Source organism: Nyctibius grandis, chromosome 8 (genome assembly GCF_013368605.1).
Source record: "Nyctibius grandis isolate bNycGra1 chromosome 8, bNycGra1.pri, whole genome shotgun sequence".
In the NCBI taxonomy this organism is placed as follows: domain Eukaryota; kingdom Metazoa; phylum Chordata; class Aves; order Nyctibiiformes; family Nyctibiidae; genus Nyctibius; species Nyctibius grandis.
The window spans coordinates 18,409,225-18,434,923 of record NC_090665.1 but is presented as its reverse complement, the minus strand read 5'-3'; the positions used below and the strand labels follow the sequence as shown (position 1 = coordinate 18,434,923).

General features: G+C 38.9%; 1 protein-coding gene across 2 annotated transcripts in view; it reads right to left on the bottom strand.

The window, feature by feature from the left end:
- Positions 1-4,800: 4,800 nt before the first annotated feature.
- The window catches only part of IRS1 (insulin receptor substrate 1), a 56,715-nt gene continuing 35,816 nt past the window's right edge, over positions 4,801-25,699 (bottom strand). For both annotated transcript variants that reach the window (XR_011048652.1, XM_068406484.1), the window contains one exon: positions 4,801-5,856. The gene's annotated coding sequence lies outside the window, so the exon portion shown is untranslated. The remainder of the gene's footprint in view (positions 5,857-25,699) is intronic.

Genomic DNA, 25,699 nt, shown 5'->3' with positions numbered 1-25,699 from the left:
AAAAACCAATTACAAGTTTGCCTTGCACCCACCTCAGCTGACTGCAGAGAGAATCAGGGTATGTGAGAAATGTTGTTGTTGTTCTCAAACTCCTGCCTTAATCAAATTTCCAAACAACAGTTTAAAGAAAAATGAAATGCTGTTTTAAATTCACCAGCTGAAGGTAAAAGAGTAAATTGATAAATGGTTATAATTATCATTTCTTCTTTCAGTTAATGTTCAAAAAAGTGGAAAACCAGCACTACCACTGCGGTGAGCAAACCTAACAGGGCAGTACCACTGACCACAACAAACTGAGAAGAAAACCCCTGATGTTTCACCTTTATTGTATTTTATCGACAATAAATAATTCATGGCATAACTGACGTTTTATTCATACATACATACCCTGTAATGCCACAAGCCTTCGGATAGCCAGACAGGAACAGAGCTTAAGGCAGAACTTTTCCTTTTCAAAATTTACTGGCAAAAGTATCAAAGACATTATCTGGTATTTTAAATTTTTTATCAATTCTGTAGCAGCATTGCTGCTTTAATGGTTTTTCCTTGCAACATTTTACCCTCTATGAACGTAGTAGGTGAGTTCCCCAGTCAGCTCTCTTTCCTTCTAACTAACCAGTGCTTCAATTTCTATAGATAGAAGCAGGGCCTAAGAGTAGCTGAAAAAGCGTAACCATCTTTTTCAAGACATGACACAGTAACTCCTCTTCCTGTCGTTCTATTTCAATATAGTTTATCTGCCTACAGATAACTTGATTTCTCTGAGATGTATTCAATTGGTTTAATCTACAGAAGGCATATAGGTTTTATTCTCTCACTGTCCATCTCCAAATATAACTGTCAAGTATCCTAATACAGCAGAAATGGGAGTTTTGGGGATCCTCGCAGCCAGAGGGATACCCACCAGACAGAGCCTTTCTACAGGTTGTGCAGTGTTAGGGAGATTTCCCAGCATTTACTTTTCCATGCCCTTGGGTAATGCAAAGTACTAATTTTCAAACCATCTACCAACTCAGATCAGGAGTTCAGAATGGCACAGAACCTTTTACAGAAAACTGGTCTCAGTGAGCTTCACGAGGCACAAGGTGTTCGAGATCCCCCTCCCTCCCTCCGAGAGGCCTTGCTTTACTCTTACAGTACAGATGCAGAGTTCTTGGGCTGCTGTTCTCTAACATCCGAGCCTGCCCACTGCAGGCGTAAACTAACATTTGATTATCCCATTATTGCTAGTCCAAATGTAGAATACAAAACTTCCAACCTGAAAGTATTTAAATACAGAAGTTAGAATAACACGTGCTTTCCCAAGTAGTCATTGATTAGCCTCTACCTTTTCCTCTTATATATGAACGGTCTTTCAGAACATACATTTGGAAAGAAGCGAGTATGACAGATCATGGTCCTCCCCATCTCAGATTCCTCATTTCATCTTTTTTGAGAACAGTATCACCTTAGAGGTACAAAGACAAAAAAGAAAGAGCTTTTGTACAAACTGCAAGTCCTGATCTTTTTTCCACCTCCACTTTTTTCCATTCTCCATCATACAGCCTGAAGAATTTCATACAGGCATCCAATAAGTTCACGAACAACTTATTTATGCTATCTTCAAAGTCACAGCTTAATGAAATAACTAGTAAGCAGGTAAATACAAGGTGAACTGGACAAGGGTGAATATCGTCACTTTACACCAGTGAAATAGCCCCAAGGCTTGCAGGTTGAAAAAAAAAAACCAAAAACCATCAAGTGCACCCAAAGATGGGTTGGAGGTCACATAAGAGATGGGCAAAAGATTCACCCTAACATCATTATTTTCAGTATTGCTTCTTTACACTAAAGTAGCTTAGGTGAATTAAGTTGCAGAACAAAGCACTCAAACATCTATCCAGATTGATTCAATTAACAGTTGACATGCACTTAAGCTGCTACCAAGTACTAGCTTCAGCTAATCATTTCAAAAGCAAATGTGAAGGCCGTTCGTATTGCTGCATCAATCTGCTGCTGCAGAGTAGAGTTATGTAACAGAAATACGGCACACGCTAAGTTGATAGGACCCATTTAAGCACATACTACTCATTACACAGCCCTTGAGTGTAATAGAGGGCACGAATAATAGCTTCAGCTAAAAGTCAGCTGGTAGCAAGATGGACACGGATGCTTAGTTCTTAAATATGCAGAAAGTATGGCTACAGCACTAGAATATGCTTACAAACGTGGCCCGAGTTTCCTTTTTGCTTTCTGAATTTGTACTTTCGCTGGAAAAAAAAATTAATAAATATTATAGGAGACACATGACATTTTAAATACTAATTAAAGAGGTTAATATCAAAGACTAGAAGGATGAAAATTTATTTAGAGTTCTACAACATACATGTCAACTCAGCATCAAATTGAGCTTGACCACAGCAATCCTTGCAAAAACCCAAGTGTGTAAGCGTTGCTCGTGCTCCTGGAGATTGCTCCACACAGTTTCTCCAATCTCATTCATTTTCAACCAGTAGCACTAATAAATGCATTCAGTACAGAGTTTTCGAAAACTGAAGCTGTCCCAGTAATGGAGCCAGAAAGGAACTCAAAAAAATAACCAGAAACTTCCACTTGAAAAAAATTCAAAGCTAAATAAACTCCTGAGCATCTGAGTTTTACTAGCTGATATAGGACTATCCCATTTGCTCATTTTCAAACATAAAGAAACGATAATCTGTTCTGCTGCAGACAGAACAAAAGAATTCGTAAAAGGATAAGATAGTATAGTACCATACTTTTGAGGCATTTATGCTTTAATTTAAAAGGGTTCGATTCATAATCGTCTATTTATTAAAGTTTGCAATTTATAAGAATAAAAATCTAGGCAAGAAAAGAATCAAGATTTCAGGTTTGGTTATGAATGCTTTTTGCTTCAAAAGCCTTTTCAAAACATTTTCTAAACAGACATGTTTAATTTTACTAGGAAAAAAATAACTATTAACATAAAAAAAATGCATGTTAACATCATTAACAAGCTGTTTCTCTGGCCATACGTTACTATTAACATGAATGGAAACCCACCACATCAGCACTATCCTCCTCCCATCATTCCCTTCCGTAATGACCATTGCCAATTCCTACCATTTTTTAAAATTCATATTTTATGAAAAAAATTTGCTCATAGATGTAGCCCTGTGAAATACTTCTACCAGGATTAAATGTACTCACTAAAGCCTTTTAAAACTTAACAGTAGCTTCCAGTACCTACAAACCCATTATTTCAGTAATTGCTAGAGCATGCAAATTATCTGAGACAATGCAAAGCACAATGGCCATAAAATACTGTTCTATCCAAGGCATTTCAACATCAACACAGGCGAATATTTAGCAGCCAAATCAACACAGTGAACATTTATGTTAATTCATTAAGCCAGAGAAAGCTGTGGGCAAAGGGGTTGGGAGTGAGTTGTTTTTATGTTTTTACTTCAGAACATATGCAAGTATTCAACTAAACCCCATTAAAAAAAAAAAAAAAAAAATGGTTCTCAAGATAAAATGAAAATGGGTAACTTACAAATTTAAATACTGGTCTGATGCATATGGCTTTCTTTTTAAAGCAAGTGCTGCAGCCTTAGGTATTAATGGTTCTTTGGAAAAATACACACCAACGCTCATCAAGAGTAACAGGCAAGCTACTGTGGGTCGACTTGGTCCTTCCTACATAAAAAAGCAGCAAAGCCTTGTGCCTTTTGCTCATTGGTACCAGCCTCTTCGGGAGGAGACTGCTCTGTCGGCAAAGGCCCACATTTCTAAGGGCAGCACCCCGGGCAGTCACAGGTCCTTCTGAGGCTGCAGCCTCACCATGCAACATCCTCAAATCTGCCAGCATCACCACTCATGCAATTGTTCCCAGTGATCTGGAATGATTTAAGTGTTCTTAAGCTGCAAGTCCTGTCTTAAGTGAGTATTTTAACTTGACAGCGTCAAAGTGGTTATATATGTGCAATAATGCCAGCAGATCTAAGGGAACGGTAAGCCTCCAGCAAAAGGAGAGGTAAAAAAATAGCTGTGCAATGGCCCCTTCATCTATACTGCAGTCAGAAGAGGACATTGCATTAACCACAGCCTAACCCCAGACACCATGAACATCTCAGGGAAAGAAACCCCTTCTCTGAGGGTTTGACAGCCTTCCTGCAAGGAGAGCTGGTGCTTTGAGTGCCTGCCTTTTCCTGATAACAAGAATGCTGTCGAATGTGCAGTGGTCCATGGAGTTGCGTCACAGAAGCAGGAGGAGGGACCAACAGGGACCTGACATGGCTTCAAGTTCAATTATCACTTCAACGGCGTTTTACTTGGAAATCCATGATCTCAGTATTTTTTCAGTCGCAAAAAGAATTAAGGCTCTGAAAATGCTGTGCACAAAAGAACTTCCATCTACATAGAACCAGAGTGGAGCACAGGAGGTTGGCAGAAGAATTCTTCATCCTCCTTCTTGCACCGTTTTCCAGACAACCACCTGGGCCGTTCTTTTTAAATTTTATGCTGAAGTCTTGCTATGGCTTCCAGTGATTTCACTTGCTGCAAACTCTTCCACCGACTTAAGTGGAAGGAGGGCTGTATCCTGAAGATTCTCCAGAAAACTGAAACAAGAGCTTTAGTGAAATAATTCAAGGAAGCATATTCCTTACTACGCCTAATTACACTTGACTTTATTCTTATGCTATGGTGATCCACAGCCATTCTCAATTACACACAATGGAAACATCAAAGAAACCTGGTGGGAAAATTTGAGACAGCTTACCAAGAAAACAAACAACCCCAAAAAAACACTACAGCAGATAAAACAGTATCTAGTTTATTACATATAGAAAGAGATTTCCAGAATTTACAAACACCCACATTTTCATTCCAGGGAAAGAGTCAATTTGAAAAGTTCACCCTTTTTTGTTTTTGTTTTGTTTTGTGGTTTTCTGTTGGTTGTTTTTCTTTACAATATATACAATGGAAGACTTTTGATTTCTTTTTTCTGATTTTTTTTCTCAGTTCCTGTGCAATTGATGAATTTAAGTTGACACTTGTAAATACCATGTACAATAATGTTTGTCTTCATTGTAGTTAATACAGACTATTATTTTACAAGGAGTACAAAATTATTTTTCTTTTGGAAAGAACTCAACTCAACATCAGGGTTATCTTACAACTGATAGTATCAGTAAATATGACTGTACAATCAAGGCCCAGGGACCAATGACTCATATTATATTATTTTCTGAATTACAATCTTAAAACAAGAATAGTACCCTACTCTATTCTTAGAAGCCTTGTTTTAAGCAGGTTTCCCACTCTGTTTACAACAGAATATAGTATACCTCAGTTCCACATCAAAAAAGATGTGCTGTAGGAAAAGTTACAATTTAATTAAAAAAGTACATGTATAAATCAAAACCTATGTTAAATATTTAATACTCTTCAACCAACATTAAGTTTTGTATGTAATAATTTACAATGATGATTTGTCATACAGGTTTTCAGCAGCAAATGAAGTTGTGTAAATGTGCTAGTAAAACACCCATTCTCACCATGACATAGTGGTGGGCACATCAGTTCATTGTGGCCAGCTAAGTCCTTATGGTAGAGGATGAAGTAAGAGAGACTCATTGTCCAGGTGTCACAGTGCTTCTGCTTGGCACAACACAGGATGTGCAGCTCAGTCAACTAACTCCTGAGGTTTGTGTAAAGTAAACAAACTGAACTGGATGCATCGTACCCATTTACAGAGGAAGAGGAGGAGGAGGAGGAGAAGGTGAGGTCCTAGTTGTGATAGCATGAAACATTTATAGTCTTGATACCCATGAGTTAAAAGAAGGATTTGCTGAGGTTGTATAGGTCATCATTCTGAAATTGAAAGAGAAAGAAAATTAGCATCGTGGGCACTTTAAAAGCTTTTCTTTAATTATTTCCCTCCCCCTCCTTTTTTTTTTTTTAAAAAAAAAAAGAGTTATCATCCAAACTGAAAATGTTAGCACCTTGAAAAATTATAGCATACACAGTTGAACTGTACTCAAACATCTGAATCTCAAAAGCATTTAAAACAGATGTTGGAAATAAAATTCAAAGCAGTCAGAAATACATTTAAAACTTGCAAGAGATTCACCTAAGCAGAAACAATTTAAGTGTCCATACTGATTAACTCTGACAAGCTTCTGTGACAAGAGAAAGAAAAGCTCAAACCATTAGCCTGCTGTTGGCATTTCTACCCATTATAAGAAAGATTCATTTGGTATCAGGCCTCTTTGTAGGGCTTCCTGGCCACCTGCAAATGGCATGGCTTGCATGAGAAGGGTGGCCAAGGAATGGAGCATTAGGGGTGCAGCATTACCATTCCCTATTGACACACAAGTTAGAAAAAAGAACTGTATCCAGAAAATCCTTCTGAAGTCCATAAATTTATCTACATTCTGCTTCTCTCTCTCTGAGAGAGGACTGGGTGAATAATAAGGTCCTGCAACCCTAATAATGCACAGCACAGGTTTACTGGGGAATGAATGTCAGAAGCTGCCTTTGACCCTGTCCCACCAGTCCTCCTCATCTCTTGGCTCCAGCCTCCCTCATCTAGCACACAGTGCAACTGCCTCTGTCACCAGGTCCTCTCAGCTCTGCTTTTCAGTTGGTTTTACACAGGGGGGTCACCAGTACAAGGGCTCTGATCACAAGCGACGCAGTGCACAGCGGGTGCTCTTGGTGCCGATCTGCCCTGTGTCCTGCCGGCAATCCCACGGCAGATGCCCCGGCGCCCCACGTCCCTGCTGGAGGAGGCAGGGTTGAGGTCGCACACCGGGGTGCCACGGGGTGCCACGGGGTGCCTCCCCGCTGCACCCAAGGCCCTGCTGCAACGGCTGGCCGCACGCACAGCCCGTGCCTCCCACCAGCCGCCGGTGTCAGCCCCACTGCCCGCGGGGCGGCCGCACAAGCAGGCGATCCCCGAGCCACCCCAGACCACAGCCCCGTCCTTCTCTCTTCGCGCTACAGTTGCATGAAGCCATACCCACTGGGACTGAAAAACGCAGCAGTGAAATGAATACTATTTTTGTTTTAACTGGGGTTAGAGGACTACCATCATTTACATTTCAGGAGTTTCACCTAAAATCTGATGAAGCAAGACTTAGATTTTACATAAAAGTGTGTCTATTTCTACATTCTATATTAACTATGCTCCTGAAAAGATAGGTAAACAGTGCATTTTCCTCAGTACAAATAAAGGCTTCCCATAGACACGTTGAAATAAAACAAACTGAAAAGACCTCCTGTCCTATATTCTTTAATTGCCCAAGAAACAGAATTTACTTTGTGTGGTCCTTCAAGTGAAAGGAAAGCCTATCCCTGCAAATGATGTGTGGTATGCTGTGAAAACTCCCCGGAGAATTATCTCACAGATCTCTTATTTACTTTCAACTTTCTTCTGCACTCACATTGCGATCTACTGGAATGTTCCTACCCAAATATCTACACACAGCTTCACATAGCTTTGCAGCTTTCAACTACGTTGGACCTAAAATTAGTCATTAATGCCATACTTTATTAATAAAGATGAGCGACAAAGGAGAAATGGCTTCATTTAAACAGAGGAGCAAAGCGTGCATGATTTGCATGCTGCATATCTGAGGTGGGTGTTTCACACCCAGCTCCTGTCCAGCAGGACCAGAGGAACAGTTGGGTGCCCAGCAGCAGGGCCCCACAGCCCGACCTGCCCTGCACGTACAGGGCAAGTGGGAGGAAAGCAAGTAACAGCTTCTCTACGTCGCCAGACCTTATTCTGCTAAGAGATTTTAAGTACACAAATAATACTTTGCAGTACCAGGACCAAGTATTACACCTCTTCACTAGTATTCAGGGCATCTAAACTCGAATACACCATGTATTGAACAAAATGGCCTGTCCAATCCAATTCCTCACCAATTCAACCAGTGTCGCCAAGAAGTCATTGCAACCACTAGCGGGCATTCATTCCTGGATTCAGAAGTCAGAAGAGCAAAGGAAGAAAGAGAGTAAGAAGTCTATTTGAAAAACAAAACACTTCCTAGAGGAATTCACTAAGGAAACAATACTGAGGAAACCCACAGTTACAGAAACCCAGACACTCACACATTACAGTCCTGCACATGTGTAAAAAGAGTGAAAGAACACAGCAGGCTGAAACATCCGAGAGTTTGAGACTTGGGATGAAGAGCCAGGACCACGTAGGACACGAACTGGTAGACGCTGAATTTCATACAAACTTCAGCTGCAGGTATGACAGGACGCAGGAGCATGGAGCACTTTCAAGCTTGTAATAACCCGTCAGGATCTTCAGCAGTACAACATCGAAATCTATCTGTCGCCCTTTGATAAAAATATATCAGTAGCTTTTGTTTTCTTGTAATTTGGCGAAGGAAAAAAAATTTAGACTCTTTGCTACAGACTGTCTGAAATTATTGATTGCAATTTTCACATCCCCAATTCCTCTGACAAATCTCTTTCCACAAAACAAAAATGGCGTAACTGAGAATGACAACCCGTGCTACTGTTACAAGATAGCGGTGCCTGTTCTCTCTGAACGCACAAAGATGCCTAAGAAACTGCCATTTTGAGAGCAAAGCTCACACCTCTCCAAGGTCACTGGAAATACAGTCAATCTACAAGGCCTTGGATCCAGGGAATTCTTGTTTGTGTGTAACTTACAGCCAAAAGCCCCATTCTCAATTTTAGCATATAAATGCTCTTTGCTGGACTTAAAAGAACATTTCTTAAATTTTTGACAATACAATCTGAATCTCCTCTCTCCTCAGTGAGTTATCACAGTATGTTTCAAGGTGGAAGTACCTTACTTGGAATTCGGCTGGATACCTCATTGTTTCTTATCAACAGCCATCAGCATTTCCTTAACAACACATAAAAACAGTGCAGAAGGTAAATGTTTTAATAGACAGTACTAGGACTGCAGCGAGCTGAGGTAAGGATCATTAAAACTACTGACATCACTGCTGGCAACCAGAGAAAAGGGAAAACCTGTGTTTAATCTATTTCCTATTCACCACAAGTTTCATCTGGAGTCCCCAGTAATGCAGTTTGTGGTTGACTTTATGGAAAGAATTAGTGATGTAAGAAAAATGTACTGAAACAAACAAGCATCTTTAAAAGTTACTACAAGGTACCTTTGACAAGTAGTCTCTGCTCAACATCTGTTACAACACACACGGAGATAACACTCACGCACATTCCAGCTGGCAATGCTTTCTTCTCAAATCTATTAGTCCAGGCTGGCTACGACACAGCTAGCTGTAGTTCCTATTACAGCTGAAGTCCCATTCTTAAATCCAGTAACTAAAAATAAGTTGATACTTCATTTTATTTCCATTATCTGGGAGCTGGAGAAGGAGACAAGTACTTAAAATTTGAACTCTCTAAGAGCAGAGCGTCTAGACAATTTAATAATCTATCTTTCCTGACGTTAACAGAACTTTCATACATAAAATAGATGTGTTGTTAAAATACACTTAAAGTGTAATCCTTACTCCTTCCTTACAATCCATTCTCTTTCAAAAGTAACCAAGGAGGAACAAATATATCAAAAGAAACGGAAGTGAAAACTCAAGCGATTTTCAAGCAAAAGACTTTCCAGTAGCCAATTTAAACTTCTATTTGCTATTAAGGGCCAATAATGTGTCTTGTTCCAAAAACATCAATAGAAATGCCCTTCCAAAGGGTCGTTTCAATTCAAAACAAGTAAAATAATGTGGAATTGCTGTTGAAGGTCTGCAACCATTTCAGCAAATAAATGCAACTACTTTGTCACTGATGAATATGCCAGGGCAAAACACAGCTCCCAAACATCAGACCTACTTAGTACACTGTGACACCTTTCCAGTGTTAGCTGGATGTTTGTGTAGGTACAACTCTACAGGTAACAGAGCCAGGTCAATGAAAAGATAGACTCCTGACTGAAGAAAATGCAGATTTTCCAGATCTACCAAAGGAGGATCATTTCCCAACTCTGCCATCAACCTTGCTAAACCAAACATATTCTCTGAAACCGTACCTATCCCTCAGCGCCTCTTTTGAAACAATGAACAACAAGGACTGGTTGAAGACTCTCTGTCAAAGTTACTAGTTATAAATAAAAGGTTTTAAAAGTAAATGCATTTGTTGTTTACTTTAGGATCATACAGAGTATCTTATTCTCTGTAGACTACACAGTGATTTACTGCATAATGAACACACCTACCTAGTAAAAAATAAAAAGCTCATGAACAAAAGCTCAAAATAAAAAGATAGCCGTTACGAAAATACACCAGCGGACTCGCGCAGAATTTCACAAGTCAAGGTCTGCGTGCAGCCTGGGCACCCTTTGTCTGGGCAGGTATAACCAAGTGTCTTTAGAAATCTGACACAAAGTAAACACATTAAGTAGTCCTGAAAAGCTCATTCACATCTCTTGTCTTGGTGACATTTGCATGAGTCACCACCTAATTATAATGAAACGGTGCACACCTGCTTAAAAGCTGAATTTATCCACACTTTTTTGTGTTCACCATACCGATGATCATAAGCAGCGTCTGTTTACATTTTTCTTGGCATTACTAATGTGCGCACAGATATGGGAAGTATCCCATTTGGATAAATTACAAACATAAACCAAAATCTAAATTAGCTCAAATAACTTCTTTTCAAAGAGATGCAAATACGTGGTACAGTTCCCCCAATCTCACATGGACCAGTGAGAGAGTAAAGGAATGCAAGAAAAAACAATGGCTGCTCTAGTATGTTAATTGCAGCCTGAGTACTAACAAAAGGAATTCAAAATAGAACTAAACAAAGTAATTACAACATTGCTATTTAAATTGACAGGCTATAATCTACATTTAATAAGCCTAGATAAGCTTTTCTTCATTGTACCCCAAAATGCCTATTTCAGCTTTCTTGTGACTGTCCTAAGTGGGGAATTACTGACAATTCCATTTCACCAAGTCCTTTCCTATCAGGCTGAGCAACTGGATTTGGTGCTTTCATCCCCTTTTTCTTCTTCATACAGGTAATCATTCATTGATGGAGGAACCTAAGGATCAGTAATAGATGGTACAGTCTTTCTGCAACAAGTTCAGACAAAATTCACTCCCTTCATGTATAGTACCGAAAAAAAGTCATCCTCACCACAGAGGAAGATTTTCCTCTTTTCTCCAGAAAGAGAATGTGGGAAAAACAAAAAAAAATAAGAGACTTTTAAAATAAGATGATGAGCAGAACCAGGTTCTTATATTTAAGAGCCCGCTTCCTGGGGTGTAAGTACAGTGGGAAAACACAAACTAAACCACACGCATTCTTTGGATGAGCTTCTGCCCAGCAAAGAATTCATATGTTTGATTTCAGCTTCACAGCACGTCAACCTGATTTAAACCCACTCAAGACAAAACTAAATCCATCACTGAGGTCAGCAAGAAATGCTGCTGCCACAGCCAGGGAGCCAAGGGCTGCCTGTCCCAAGCAGCTAGGCACAGGAGAGTGATGCTGCTGGAGGTCAGATTTGCCACCTGTAAAGAGGAGGAAACAAGCCAGCTCTCTGAGCCAGCTCTCCACACTGCCACATAAAGATACTGGAAAAAGGAATTCACCAAGTTTGCATGTAGAAAAAAAATATTTAAGGGTTCTCCTGCTCTATTACACAAAATCAGCAGCAGTTAGGGGTTTAACAAAACTGACTTGACCCAAATACTGAATTTCTGAATAAATATTTCACCTTTTCCATTTTGGAAAAAAATACTGAGTTTTTGTTTTTCTTGAAGACTAAAATAAACGAGATATGACTAAGTCTAGAAAGAAAGACCTTAAATTCAATAGTCTGTTTGTAAAGAAATTCTACAACTTTTCTTGCAGGAATACAGCTAAGCAATAAAGCAAAGCAACTGTCCAACAGTTGCAAGTTACAAAAAACCAAGATGCAGCCTGTAGATTTTTGTTTGGTTTTTTTTTTTTTTTTTTATGAAATGGAAAATATGGGAAGAGTATATCTCATTAAAAAGTGCAACATTATAAGTGGGATTCTCATGTTTGTTTCTTCAAATTTTGTAAGGACTGAAGGTCTAGTTCTTTCCCCTGCCTTTACTAATAGTCCAGCTGAGTAATCAGCTAAAGGTTGAGTCCAACTTACGTGAAGAGAAATTCCCTTTGTTTCAGGACTGAAAATAATGATGTTACTATGAAGCCAGGGAATGCAGGATCTCACGAGATCAATACTCCAAGTTCATGCCAAATCTTCCATAATGCTTCTCTAATACTCTTGGCATCACCGTTTGTGTTTGATGTCCCTCAGATAAACTCACTGCTGGCCCAGGGTCTTCTCCCCTCCCTCAGACTGCAGTAATGAGAAGGGATATCAAAACCTAAATGTGTATCACCTAGTTAATAGCTTCAGCCTTCACAGGACAACATTGCTTCTGTTTTTAAGATTTAAAGAAACATGCAAATTCAACAATCAGGGTCATTTATTATTTTGGAATTTGTACTGTCCGGTTCACTGAGTTTTCAGAGTCTAACCCTGAAGAATTTGGGGCATTCACACGTCCCCTGATGACCCAATAACCCACTCCCAGTACAAGAAAGCAATGGTGAAGTGCACTTTGTATGGCTGTATCCTTGAAAGAGGAAAACACTGCTCAGAACTGATCTTTATCAAACATATATCAAACATATTAATAAGGGGAATCCAGAAACACAACTTCATTATGCAATTTGTTTCTCAAAGGAGTTTTCTCAGCACAATTTTTTTAAAATTACTTTTACGGTAGTTTGGAATTCAATAAAACTCACCAATACTGGGAATCATTACAACTGCTCTCCCTATGCGGAAGCAGATGACCTGCGTGCCTTTAGATGCACTCACACACCCTCAGCTTGTTGGCAATTTAAACAAACACAATTAAATTTGACCAAACTTGAGTACCCTGAAGCTGTGCTCATATTATATCAACTAAATTACATCAGCAGTGGAGCTCAGCAATTCATAACACCCGCTGTACTTACCACATAATCAGAACAGATCTCAGCTGCTGAATTTTCATTTTCATTATCCTTCTGTGAATGTATTTCACATACCTTTCTGGCATTGTGGTCTGGTTCCCCACTCCTGCAGCCAAACATTGACACTTTCTCCTGTGCTTTTCTGACCCAACTTTGTAATGCTCCTTTTCTGCCAGATTTACTCTCCTCTGACAACATGTTAAAAAACCCTACATAAATAGTCTGAACTACCTTGAAACTATTCTAGTGATACATGCTAAATTGTGAGAGTTCCACCTTAAAGCAAGGATTCACACCATTCGGCTTAGCTGGAGTAATTTTCCTCCCAACGGACAAGTAAGGGGAAAAAGCAGAACAGACAGAAGAAAAATGGCATTCAAAAGGAAGACATACAGAAGCCCCGCAGGGGGATAACCTGGCCAGCTGACCTACCCTTTGAAATTTTGCCAGTGCAAATTAAGTAGCTAGTCTGCAGCACTTCTGGCAGCAGCGTGGGAAGGAAGTTGTGCAGTGATTTTGGATGAAACACTTCCTCAATTCCCAACAACAGCGCATTAAATATCAAAAAAGGATAATAAGGAGGTGCTGGAAAACACATTCTGAAAAACACGCCAAGAGAACAGAGGAGGGGATAAGAACAAACGAAATGTCATAAAGCTGACAAAATTGTAACACAAAGTTTGGAAAGCCAAGGTAGAAGCAAAGCATCCATTATTTTGACACTGTTTGCTATGCCTTAATACAAAAACTGCACAGTACAGCAGAAATAACAGCTGAAAACAAATTAGAGGTAGTGCTTTAATAAAGTACCAGGAGGCAGCCTTTCGTAAACGGCAAAAAGCAACAGTAAAGCGTGTTACAACTTGAAGCCGGACTAGAAAACAATTATTTACCCACAGATTTAGCTTTTCACCAAGATACCACCATCAGTCTGCCATCAAATGAATTACATTAACTGCTTTGACCTGTTGTTTTCTCCTTTGTAGACCAAGAAGGAAGATAACAAATCTTACAAGTCTACAACATCTGACACAAATTTGTTTCAGTAAGAATGTATTTTCATGTACATCCACATACATTCACGATTTATTTCTAGTTTCTCGTAATTTGCACTTATTTGACCTGACTTTTTTTACCTTCTCTCTCTCTGCCGTAAATTGCAAAACTTCTCTAGGTGGAACTGCGTGGCATTTTCCTCTTCCCAGCACTTCAACCCTGATGTTCAGAATCCTTTGACAGGTAAGCTGACAACTGAAATGCAAAGCATCAGCCATGATCAGAAGCTCTTCAGCAATGAAGTGCTGTGGTTGGGGTATACAACCGAGAGGCAGGTGGGCAAGCACACAACTGGATGCGGAAAGACCTGAAATCTAATTCTGCTTCTTGGTTTGATTTGCTATGTAGTTTTACTCAAGTTACTTTGTCTTGGTGTCACGTAAAACATAAAACATCTAATCCATCTATTTTCCACATGAAATTTTCTTGTGAGGAGGAAGAAGTCATGGTGTCTCAAACACATGCAGTCAGTATAGGACTTAGGGAATTAGGCTCGTGCCTTAATCTTCCCGTTATGTCAGTGTCTTGACTGTGAGATGAGAACCGCTACCTGACAGAAGAGTTCAGACTGTGCCAGGGGCCAGACAGCAGGGTGGTAAGTGTCTTGACAGTGCCCACATGACGACAGATGCAGGGCAGCATCTGGACAAGGTGCTATAAATAAAACATCAGGCCAGATATACACTGATGAGAATAAAAAGAACTGAAAAAATGCTTCATTCCCTGAACACTGCCTACAAACTGAAGAAGAATATGTTATTTGTGGGAAATATTAGTTTCTTACCACATGGTCTTAAACCACAAGAATGCATATGCATGAGGCTGGGGGCAAAAGTATCAATGCTCAAGAAAATAAAGAACATTTGAGAATTTTGTGGCTGTATATATTGCCAAGCATTATTCCACATTAAAACAGATTTATAAAATTAAATAAACTCTTTATGCAAACAGAATTTTTAGCTGGAAAAAGAAACAATTCCAACATAAGAAAATAAGCCTTTACTGGTAGAGCAAGAGCTCTACCCTTCTACTCCCACTGATTTAGCAATCAAGATACTCTGGACTGCGATGGGATTAACCTCAAAAACAATGTTGAGCCCTTTAATGACCTCTGAGGTAGTTCATGGCTAAAGTATTCATTGTACCATTCAAACACTGAAATACTTGTTTGTATATAGATTAGGTTTTCAAAACTATTTTCATCCAATTTCTTTCCAGAAACCAGAGTAACAAGAAAATAGTAAATAAAGGGCGATGAAAGGGCACAAAAGAAATGTAACTCTGGTTCAGAACAATGGAGCTATCTCAAGTTTGAAGTGTACAGACAGAGGAAGCAGCACCTGGCAAGCTGTTGAGGAGCAGGGAGCCCTGTTTGGATACAGCTGTGAATTAAATCCAAATTATAAAGACCAATCAGACAAACCAAGTCTTTTACAGCTGTTTCTTTAGAGTTTCATTCAGTGAAATCCTAAAAGCCTGAATAACTGCCAATATTATATTTTAAAGTTACTAACAGCTTAAATGGACTAATCTTCGCTTGTTCAGTTGCCAAAATTTCAAACGGGAAACTAATCAACAGTCACATTAATTATCTGATATAATTTTAACACCAATCTAGCATTATGAAACTGTGTAATTACACAAGCAAAAGTCAAAGTAGGTAAAAGTTTTTCTCATCTCAGAATTTGTAGTTAGACATTTTAATTCAATAATTCTTACTTAAATTGTTTTAAAAAAAAACCATGCCAAGTGGAAATTTTTCCCATATAATGGAAGTTGTTCACAACAGTATCAGTAAGAATCTCACTAGGTGATAGATACTGTATTATTGTGACACATAAATCTTCCATCAATTGTCAAATCTAGTATTAAGGATAACCCTTTAGAAGCTATTAGTGTAAGTCAATTGAAAATTAAAAGCATAGAGTAATAGAGATTAAAGGCTTAGCATGCACACAAAAGGATCTGTACATGATATCACATCTCATTAAGATGTCTTGGTTAATCAATGATTGAAAACATCCACTAAACATTAACCTTGACAAAATACATAAAAATTCAGCCTTATTACACTGTACGACCGCACTATATAATCTCATAAAATGGAAAGTTCTCCACGTTCTCACAGCCTCCGACATGAACTTGTACCATCAGCCACCCAATCTTCTAAAATCAAAAGAAGAATTTTTAACTATCTTGGACTCCTGATAGTCTCAGTGATTACAAAAGTAATTGATGCTACATTTAAACCTCTCCCTAAAATAAATTACATTAATCATCCTTTAATATCAACTTAATTCAAAAAGCTACTCAAAATACACATTACACAGAACAAAGTCACTTCCTGAAACACAAAGAAGTTTAATATTATACTAGTTAAGCACCAGTAATGGTTTTAGAAATGGTTTGACAAAATAGTATCTGACAAGTAGTTATGGAAACTGCTAGCCTTACTGACTACAGTAACTGTGTAAATTAGAGTTGATGGTGGAGTGTAGTTTCCTTGGCATCCAAAACAAGGCATATTTTTGGCATTAAGCAGTTCAAAAACTAAAACATGCTAGAAGGAAAAGCAAGCAGGATTAGGAAAAAGGATGAGCGATGGCATACAGAAGTAAAGGTCCTCAAGACAAATTACTGAGACAGACACTACCTTCTGCTTCCTCTCACCATCAGGTCTTTGACAACTGTGTATCTCACTACTGAAGTCTATGTTATAGTTCAGCCATACCACAGAAAAGCCATTGACTAAAATACCCTGAAAATAACTATTCTAGGCACATAAACATTTTCTTTTCCTTCAGAGTGACTGCTCAGTGGATTCCCCAACTGGCAGCTAAACATAAGCCAGTCAAGGGGCAAAGACATTCATCTGGTACAAAGTAGAAATACAGTCAGCACAAAACCCAAAGACAATGAAGTGACGGGAGAGGAAAGGAGGGTACAGCTGGCACAAGTAACACTGTCACCAAGAAGACAAAATACATCATGCCATACTCAAGAAACCTTAGCTTGTGCTGTTTCTTTGGTTTGGTTTCCTGAAGAAATGGAGCTTATGTAATTGGTAGAACAGAGAGCAGACCTTCTGACAGGATGTAAAATTCAGCTTAAGTTTGGCAAAGACATAAAGTTTCAGATACACTAAGCTGCCATACTTTTTGTAAAAATCCACGGCTGAGTAAAGGATTCCTTTTCCGAGTCACAGTTTTAACCTGCGTGTTCCACAAAGAGCGGAGATCAGGCTGGTCAGCACCCACCATCAGCCCTCCGCACCCAGCTCCTCAACAGCCCCAGCACTGCCCGGCAGATGCTCAAGAGGAAGAGTGGCAGAGGGTGTGCTGTGGGCACAAGAGGGACAGTTCATATATGTAAGACAAATCTATAGAAAACAGGGCTTCATTAGTTCCACTGCTCACAGATCATCTGTTTGTATAAGCAACTTTGCTTGGAGCAGTGTGTTTTGTCAGTACTATTACTGTTGTGTTAGGCAAAGAATGTATTAAATTCTTAAATGTTACATGAGATTTAATGGATTGTGTGTCATGTGCGGGAGGTCAAATAAGGAGGGTAATGTTCCATTCAGCCTTACAGACATAACTTAAAAAACAGAAGCCTGCACTATACTTCAAGTGCAATCAAACATGCCTGAGATGGGAGGAGGCAGCTTGAAAAGCAGAGGGAAATAATAAAATAAAATTTAAAAAAAAAAAAAAATCAGTGGTTGTGATAAGCAACAGTGCAATTTTCAAGAAAGTTCTCGTCATTCTGATCTTTGTTACAAAGGTAACCCAAACCACAGTAAGACTGCAACCAAGCAGCTATGCCATGGATGACACCTACTACTAAGCTACTTCCAAAGCCAACGCTCCACAGTAAGGAAGTTCTACAGCACGGTCCCTTTTAAAACCTTTTCTGCTTTCAGAAGCTATCTATATGAAATTCTCCCTGTATCCCTCCCCTTATCCAACAGAATATTGCATTTGTTTTTTGACTTCTTGTATATGTTTGGAAAATCCCTGCAGCTCCAGTGGTAGGGACTCTGAACATCCTTGCTACAGTAAGGAGAACATATGAAGAATGACAGAAAGTATCTTGACTTCTACTTTCCATCCATATCTTTGTGCCAGAGCCAAAAATACTCTTAAGTCTAATTTTAGGTCCCGTTCTCTTAAATGAAGGCTTTAACTAAGATAAAGCTAGTGTTTTTGCTATAAAATTTCCATTTCCATGGCCTTTTGCTGGAAAAAAAAATGTACACAGCATGGCAACCAAAGAGGTCTCAGTCTACGTTATTTTGTCCATCTGTTTTCCAATAACAGCAGATTTTTCATATCATTAAAAAGTTTTTTTGAAGGTACATTTCGTCATTTTAAATCACATAAGGAACAAAAGAAAACAACTTTGCAACTATGTTGACATACTGGATATATATATCTTGCAATTTAAAATTTTGTCAGAAGGTATATTGCTTATCACACTTTTCTGCAACATGAGTTTTCTACTTATCACATGCATTGTACAAAACGTAAAACACCACTGCCTCTAAGTATGCATATATACAAAAAGGAGCTAAAGTAGGCTATAGTAGCATGAAAATAAAAAGTTCAATTGCATTACTGAAAAAAGCAAAAAACTCCAAAATCAGGACAGCTCCCTGCCTCACTTAAAACAAAAACAAATAAACACCCACCTTGAAACCACCATATTGTCAGAAACAATTTATGATTCCAAGTTCCAGTTCTGAGGACTCTTAGAAATAAGAATCATCTTGGAAGGAAAAGAAGGGAAAAACAAAGAACACTCATCTTCTACAAACAAACACATCCTATATTGGTAATGATTGTCTTCTATTATATTTTCTCCAGTCTCAATAACTGCATACACTCATCTCTCTTTAAAAATATTCCTTTCAACTTTTCAAACTTACTTCATTTCTAGTTACCAACTATGCATAATGCTTAATGCAATGTTGAATTTTAATTAAGAATCTTGACAATTAGAAGTGAGAGTTTCTGCAGCATCTGTTGGTATCTTGTTCTGCAGAGACAATATGATGAAATACAAACACAGGAACCTTTTCTTTCTATAAATCAGAGTCCTGGTATTTCAGTAACATGAAACACCCTTTCAAACTTTCCTTTTTGTCTATGATTCTCTTCTACCCACAAGTTCTAGTTCCTAGGAAAAGATGCATCAGGGTCTGTGGAAGCACAGTGGGAGCCACAGCTTGTAGAAATAATAACTGAAAGGTGTATTAAGTCCTATTGTAAATGCAACTTGGCATTTTTCAGTTACTAACAGCACTGCCATAACCAAGCATGGCTTTCAAAAAAATACACCACCTGAAATGTAGCAATTACTTCCTTCCAAACTTCAAGGTCACTTCAAAATCTGCAGAACATCAGAGCTGTCCGAAGTATTGGTTGGAAGGGATGAAAAAGGAACAGCGTTCTCATCTCACTGAGGATGGTTAAATTCTTTTAGAGCTTTCCAACGAATTTTGACTGGAGGGAACTGGTAACAAGCATGGGAAATTCCAGCCTTAAGCACTGAAAGTTGTCAAAAATATGAGCAAACTAAACCTTCTGCTATTTTACCATGCAAAATATAAACAATACATAAGACATTCACATGACTTTTTAAGAGAAAATCTTCTTGTAATATACATTTTCAAAAGAATAAGTAACTCAGCTAAAATACCCTAAACTTCCTTATAGGGCACAACATAAGGATTTTTTTAAAGCTAGCTCATCTTAGACAATCAGATTTTTGCTAGCACAATCTTTGCATAATTGTAAACACAGCTTTTAATTAAAAAAAAAAACACAAAATCCCCTCTTTGGCTACTATTTTTACTTGCCAAGTATCTTCCAGATGGGCTTAAGAATACGTCCACACATGCTTCCATACTCTTATTTCCTCTTCTGTGCTCAGATGCCTCCTTGGTGCTGCTATATTATTTCTCAGCTTAAACATTCAAGAGAGGAGTAAACAATCAAATTTCTTCTGCACTGTTCTTTCAGTCAGAGCAATCTCATGACAACAAAAAGCAGTAATATATTGAGACCATGTAAGATTTAAAAGCTGTATATTTTAAATGTTGAACTGGCCACTTCAGTTATACAATGTATGTGAAATATAGAAAATATTAACCCACTTCACTAAACAAAGCCATGCTTCATTGAAAGTGAGATCACAAAAGTAACAGAAATATAAGAAAGGAGAACAGAGTTTTGGAAACATCCCACAGTTGCAATTTTAGATGTAGCGATTAAACCAGGGAAGGATGCAGATGTCTACTGACATTTTGCTTTAAAAGGCTTAAAGAAGACTTTCCCCTTAAGTGTTTACAAATCATATTCAGTTACAGGAAAACAATGTTGCAGTCTCCATTTACAACAAATCCTAAATTTATTAAGCAAAAGCCATTAGTAGTAACAAACAGATTTGAGCATGAAGAGAGCCGGTACCCACGCTACGGGAAGGGCAGTACGTAAAGCACAGACTCCTCCTGCTCCCGCCCTTGTACACCAGCTGCTGCTTCTGACCTCAATGACTGTCTTAGTGCAAGTATTTCTATAAGCCAATATTGCTTTTCTTTCTTTTACTTAGGAAACCAACATGCAACTATAAACAATATGTTTATAAAATTATAATCCATATTCTGTAATATGTAAACAAGTACCCATTACTTAGAGGCCACAGATGAGCATAATATTAAACAGTAATAGAAAACAGCTGCATTTTCCTTTTCCAACTGTTTCTATTTCTAAAGCATCCACTCTTTACAATATTCTCCATACAAACCAAAACATGTTGTGCCTGACTGAAGGACAAAACAATAACAGTATTATTAAATAAATTAAATATTGCATTTCCAGCAATATTATGCAAATTAAACTTCAGTCTGAGTAGACAGGCTACTTCAAAGGGTGTAGCAATGAGAAAGGTTACTGCTGACAGGCGGCAGGGAGCAAAAGGGATGCTTCACTCTACTGCACAGATTACCCATACCACCACCCAAGCAACCTTGATATTGCAATCATTTATACATGTGTGGGTTTATGTGAGCTAGCCCACTTTTTGCCTTCATTTGCCACAAAACTGTTTTAATCTCTCTCCCACTCTCTCTATACACACATAGGTACGCACACACACACACACACACACACAGACTGATACATATAAGTATATACATATACACACACAACTCAACATATCCAAGCACTCTTACTTTGTTGATATAGGTTAGCATAAAGCAAGATTTATTTCAGCATTTCCTTCAAACACCTACAGTACATGCCATCTTCCAACTCAGTACCAACTACAGGTAAAAATTATGTGCACAGATTTAGCAATCATTAGAAAATAATGCACTCAAAACAGATAATCCAGAAGCTTTCAAAGCTCTCATCACTCTTGTCCCAAAGCAGCTTACAGGCTAACCTTTTGAGAGATAAAACAGAAACACTAAAATCACTTAACAGTTGAGGGACAGTCTTTGTGTGATCAACAGTGCTTCAAAATGTATTAAGCACTTTGAGCTAGCTGACCTTTTGCCTTCATCTGCCATAAAAGTGTTCAAATATAATTCCATAACCTGCACTATAGCAGTATCCAAAAGCAGCCAGGTTAGGCAAGAAGCTAGGTTTCCCCAAAAGGGGAAAGCAGACGTGGTTACAAACCCACAGATACCATCTTCTGTACATCTGCAGACACTCATAAATAAATCCACACAGACCTTGCAGCTGGGATTTCAGACATTTCATAAATAATATCCATTCACTGTTTGCAAGCCTACCTGAAGTCAACAGGAATTGATGATTTTTCTTTCCCATGTATCCCAAAATTACCTGTAGTTGCCAAATGGTATCTCAGCTACTACCTTACAAAATAAGCTGCTGCTAGCAACTAATTGAGTTGGCAGCTCACTTGCAAACAATGTTTCTAGTAGTTTTGTCGATTTTAATTACTCAGCATAGTTTTTATTTTAATTTAATAAAAAGATAGCTTCTGTAGAGGCTCAGGTCTCTTGTGAGAAAATAACTTGACTTTTACTTTCCATTATTTTAACCTTTATCACAAAAAAAAGCTTAAAGAGGCCCCGGTACAAACAATACTAAAATCAAACTCTGTTATGTTATTTGGCCCTCCGATAGTTTTTAACCATTCTCTGCAGTTGGTGGTGATTGCTTCTCTGAAGACCAAATAAAGTGTTAGTACCCATATATGCCAGCATAAAATAAAATACAAAAAATTAATCTAGTGTCTACACACGTGAAAAAAAAAAATTAAGCTCCTCCATGTTACAGGCTGTAAAGATGACATGAAAACAGCAGCTATTTATAAACTGGTATAACACTGGTATACAGGAGGGAACTCATTACTTGCTTTGACTTCAAAAAGAATTTATCTGTTCTTCAGCTAAAGTTACAGCAGAGAGGCCCCGTCAGCCCCTCTGCACCTTCAGTGGACTTGGCCCCTTTCCAGCTCAGGAAACTAACTGTACTAGCTGCTCCACGACGCGCAGCCCCTTGTGCAGCAGCTACTTTAGTTTTAAACTTATCAGCTGGGTGGCGGGAAGTAAAAAATATTGGAATGGATTACTTAGTTTTTAATTACATTATCATTTGTGAAAAATGCGGATTATAATTTTGAACAGCCATTACTAAACATGTTCTATTCACAGCGCAGAACAACTACTCTAACAAGTCCTCCGCTTCACATTTTTCTTCCATCATTTCATGTATACGTTTCTTTTGGAAAAAGCAGATACTCGGGTTCAAACCACAAGACAAGCACCAAGCCCCAGGCTGCAATACCAAGTGAAACTGGGGTGCGTGTGCGCATGTGCCTGCGTGCACACTTCAGCAGCTGGTAAACATCCCGACAGATCAACCGCTGCACAGCAGCTGGGGCAAATCACATCCAGAAACCCTGCTGCACCTCCGATATGTTTTGGTATGCACTAACAGTTATTTCTACACTACAACTGAACAAAGACCATATGAACAGAGTGTAACTAAGCCAGATAGCTCTTCCAAAGGAACAATTACATTAATACTAGAAACCCATAGCGCTGGGTTTTCTAATATGGTGCATAATCATCAAACGAGGGAGTTTTTTTTTAAAAAGCGAAAAGATTGTGTTAGCTTTGTTTCATGTACGCAAGATATTTATAGTAACCACATATAATAAAGAACAAGCAAGAGTATCGTACATGTCACTAATATGATCATTATGCTGCAATTTTTCTAGTTACCACAAACATGCAAACATTTGCATGAAGTAAGATAAGAACTCTAAGTTATCCTAAGAAAAAACAACATGAGTTCACATCACTAGAAAACAAAGCATCAAATAAGCTTCACATCAGGCAAGTACCTGACACCCATGTATCTTAACTTTCCTGAGCAGTGCTTCTTTACTCTCCAACCAACGCAATTCTATGATTCTTCCCAGCATTCTCCTCCATCCATTAACTGTTCATTAACTGTTCCATGATATACCTACACGCATTTGCCAGTATCCTTCCATAAGCGTGCTTATAAACTGAATGCAAACTTCAGAGAGACAGCTACAATTACTTCAGATTTCAAAGCATATCTAACAGCCTGCTGGCTCTTCTGCATGTCCCTGCACATCAGTTGGAAACCATCATTCTAGATGTATCTATTTCTGTAATTTTGGAAAGACTACAACTAACTTTGAGCTAGTGCAACTTAACTGCAAGTTAATAAAAAACGTTTGTTGGGGGAAAAAAAGATGGTAACTTCTGACTTTCACTGTATTTTGTTTTCACACCATTCACAGAATATTTTGAAGGAATTCAACTTAATTTTTCTTTCCCTATCACTCAAAGGCCCTAACAAGGTATGGAGAAAAGCTATCAATATAAAACATCATTGCCATATGGGTATTTTCATTTTTCTTAAAAAGTCAAGCAACTATGTAATTACATTGCTTTCTTCTATAATTAGAAGATACAGTATGTTGGGGAAAAGACTACATCAAGTCAACATGCCGCCACAGCACAGCGTAAGGGTGTACTCTGCAGCGCAGCTGTGTGTGCCTCTTTCAGCAGAGCTTTGATGAAAACCAATACCTCTAGGTTCCACTGCTGGCTGTTTACGTGAAACTAAAGTTACAAGCCAAGCTGAGCACCATCGGGGTGGGGAGGGGTGTCAAGACAAGCGTGTAGCCAAGTAAGAATATGCAGGGGGAGCCTGATCTTGTTCTCACTCAAGTAAGGAAATAATGGAGGTAAATTAAAGAGTTACACCAATGAATCTTACCCTGCAAAGCAGATTTTGAGATGACAAAAAGACAGATGCACATTTTAAAGTAACGTGAAATACAAGCACATTTCACAGGGAGCCAGCTACCTTTCTGTAACTACTCTAAATGCCAATTATAGCAGACAATTTGAGCTAAATATAAAAAGCCACAAATCTCACAGTCTGAGATAACTTCCAAGGAGGTGTTAAAGTTAACTTTGAAACTATACAACAAGACTTCAGCCTTCTCATAATGAATACATCATTGCAGAGCACCCAGCAAAGGACAACCATGCTCGCCAGAACACCCTATGATTCGTGGGAACAGAGAGGCTGAAGAGATTATGTGGATACTTCACATATTTCTCCAAGAGTAACAGAAGGAATTTTCTGCTCACAGAACTTTGGGGATGAGAGCTTGACTGTGCAAAATATCAACGGCAAGACTTTAGCTTGTCGCTTCAGTAATCTCTGCATGTGACCGGGCTACGGTCACTCCTAACTGTGGCAGCTGATTAGGAAGGCTGCCATGGGAATACCACGATGTTTGACGTTCTGCAGCACCAGGAAGCTGCAACAGGGAGAGGACAGGGATCCAGCCTGCAGACAGAGGCTTGTAGCCTTCAGCACTTCAGCTTTTTATTAAAATAATTCCTCCACTCTAACCTCAAATGCAACAGATAGGCTGCCATCCCCACACCAGCCAGAACTCAGAATATAGCTTATTTGACAGCTTATCAGATGGTTTTCTCCCTTTCTAACAGGCTGCTTCTACATTCTATACAACCAAGCTCCATCTTTTCTGTCCGTGGTAACGTACTGTAGCCCGCAGCAGCAGCTGGGGACGGTAGATCTGTCCATCCCCTCTTTCTGCCTGGTTTGGAGCTGCAGGTTTTCCACTGCCTCTCCTATGCTTCTAGATGCCCAAGAAGCCTTCCCGACATGCTACGTTACGGTCAGGTACCTCATTATTAGAGCAGAGTATTTTGGACAGCTTTTGCCAACCTCTCACAGCTAAATAACCAAGCAAAGCTTCAAATCCAGCTGCCAACAGGAATACATATATATTAGGAAGCTGGATTTCAGTTTCTGCTCTACAAATACAGTTGCAAAAACCAGCAACTTCCATAGAAACAGAGAAACTGAACACAGTTGCTACAGTTTTCTAGGCTGTGAGCTCTAGCTCTCTTCCTTCAGTAGTGATCAGGCTGTAGCATTATCTGTAAGCATCCATCCACAGAAGAGTAATACCAACGCTTTAAGTAGCAAGGCCACTTGACTGGATATTGAGAGCACTGAATTCACCACTGCTGGTACGCAGTTTACAGCTTTACTCAGCCACACAGAGCATCTCA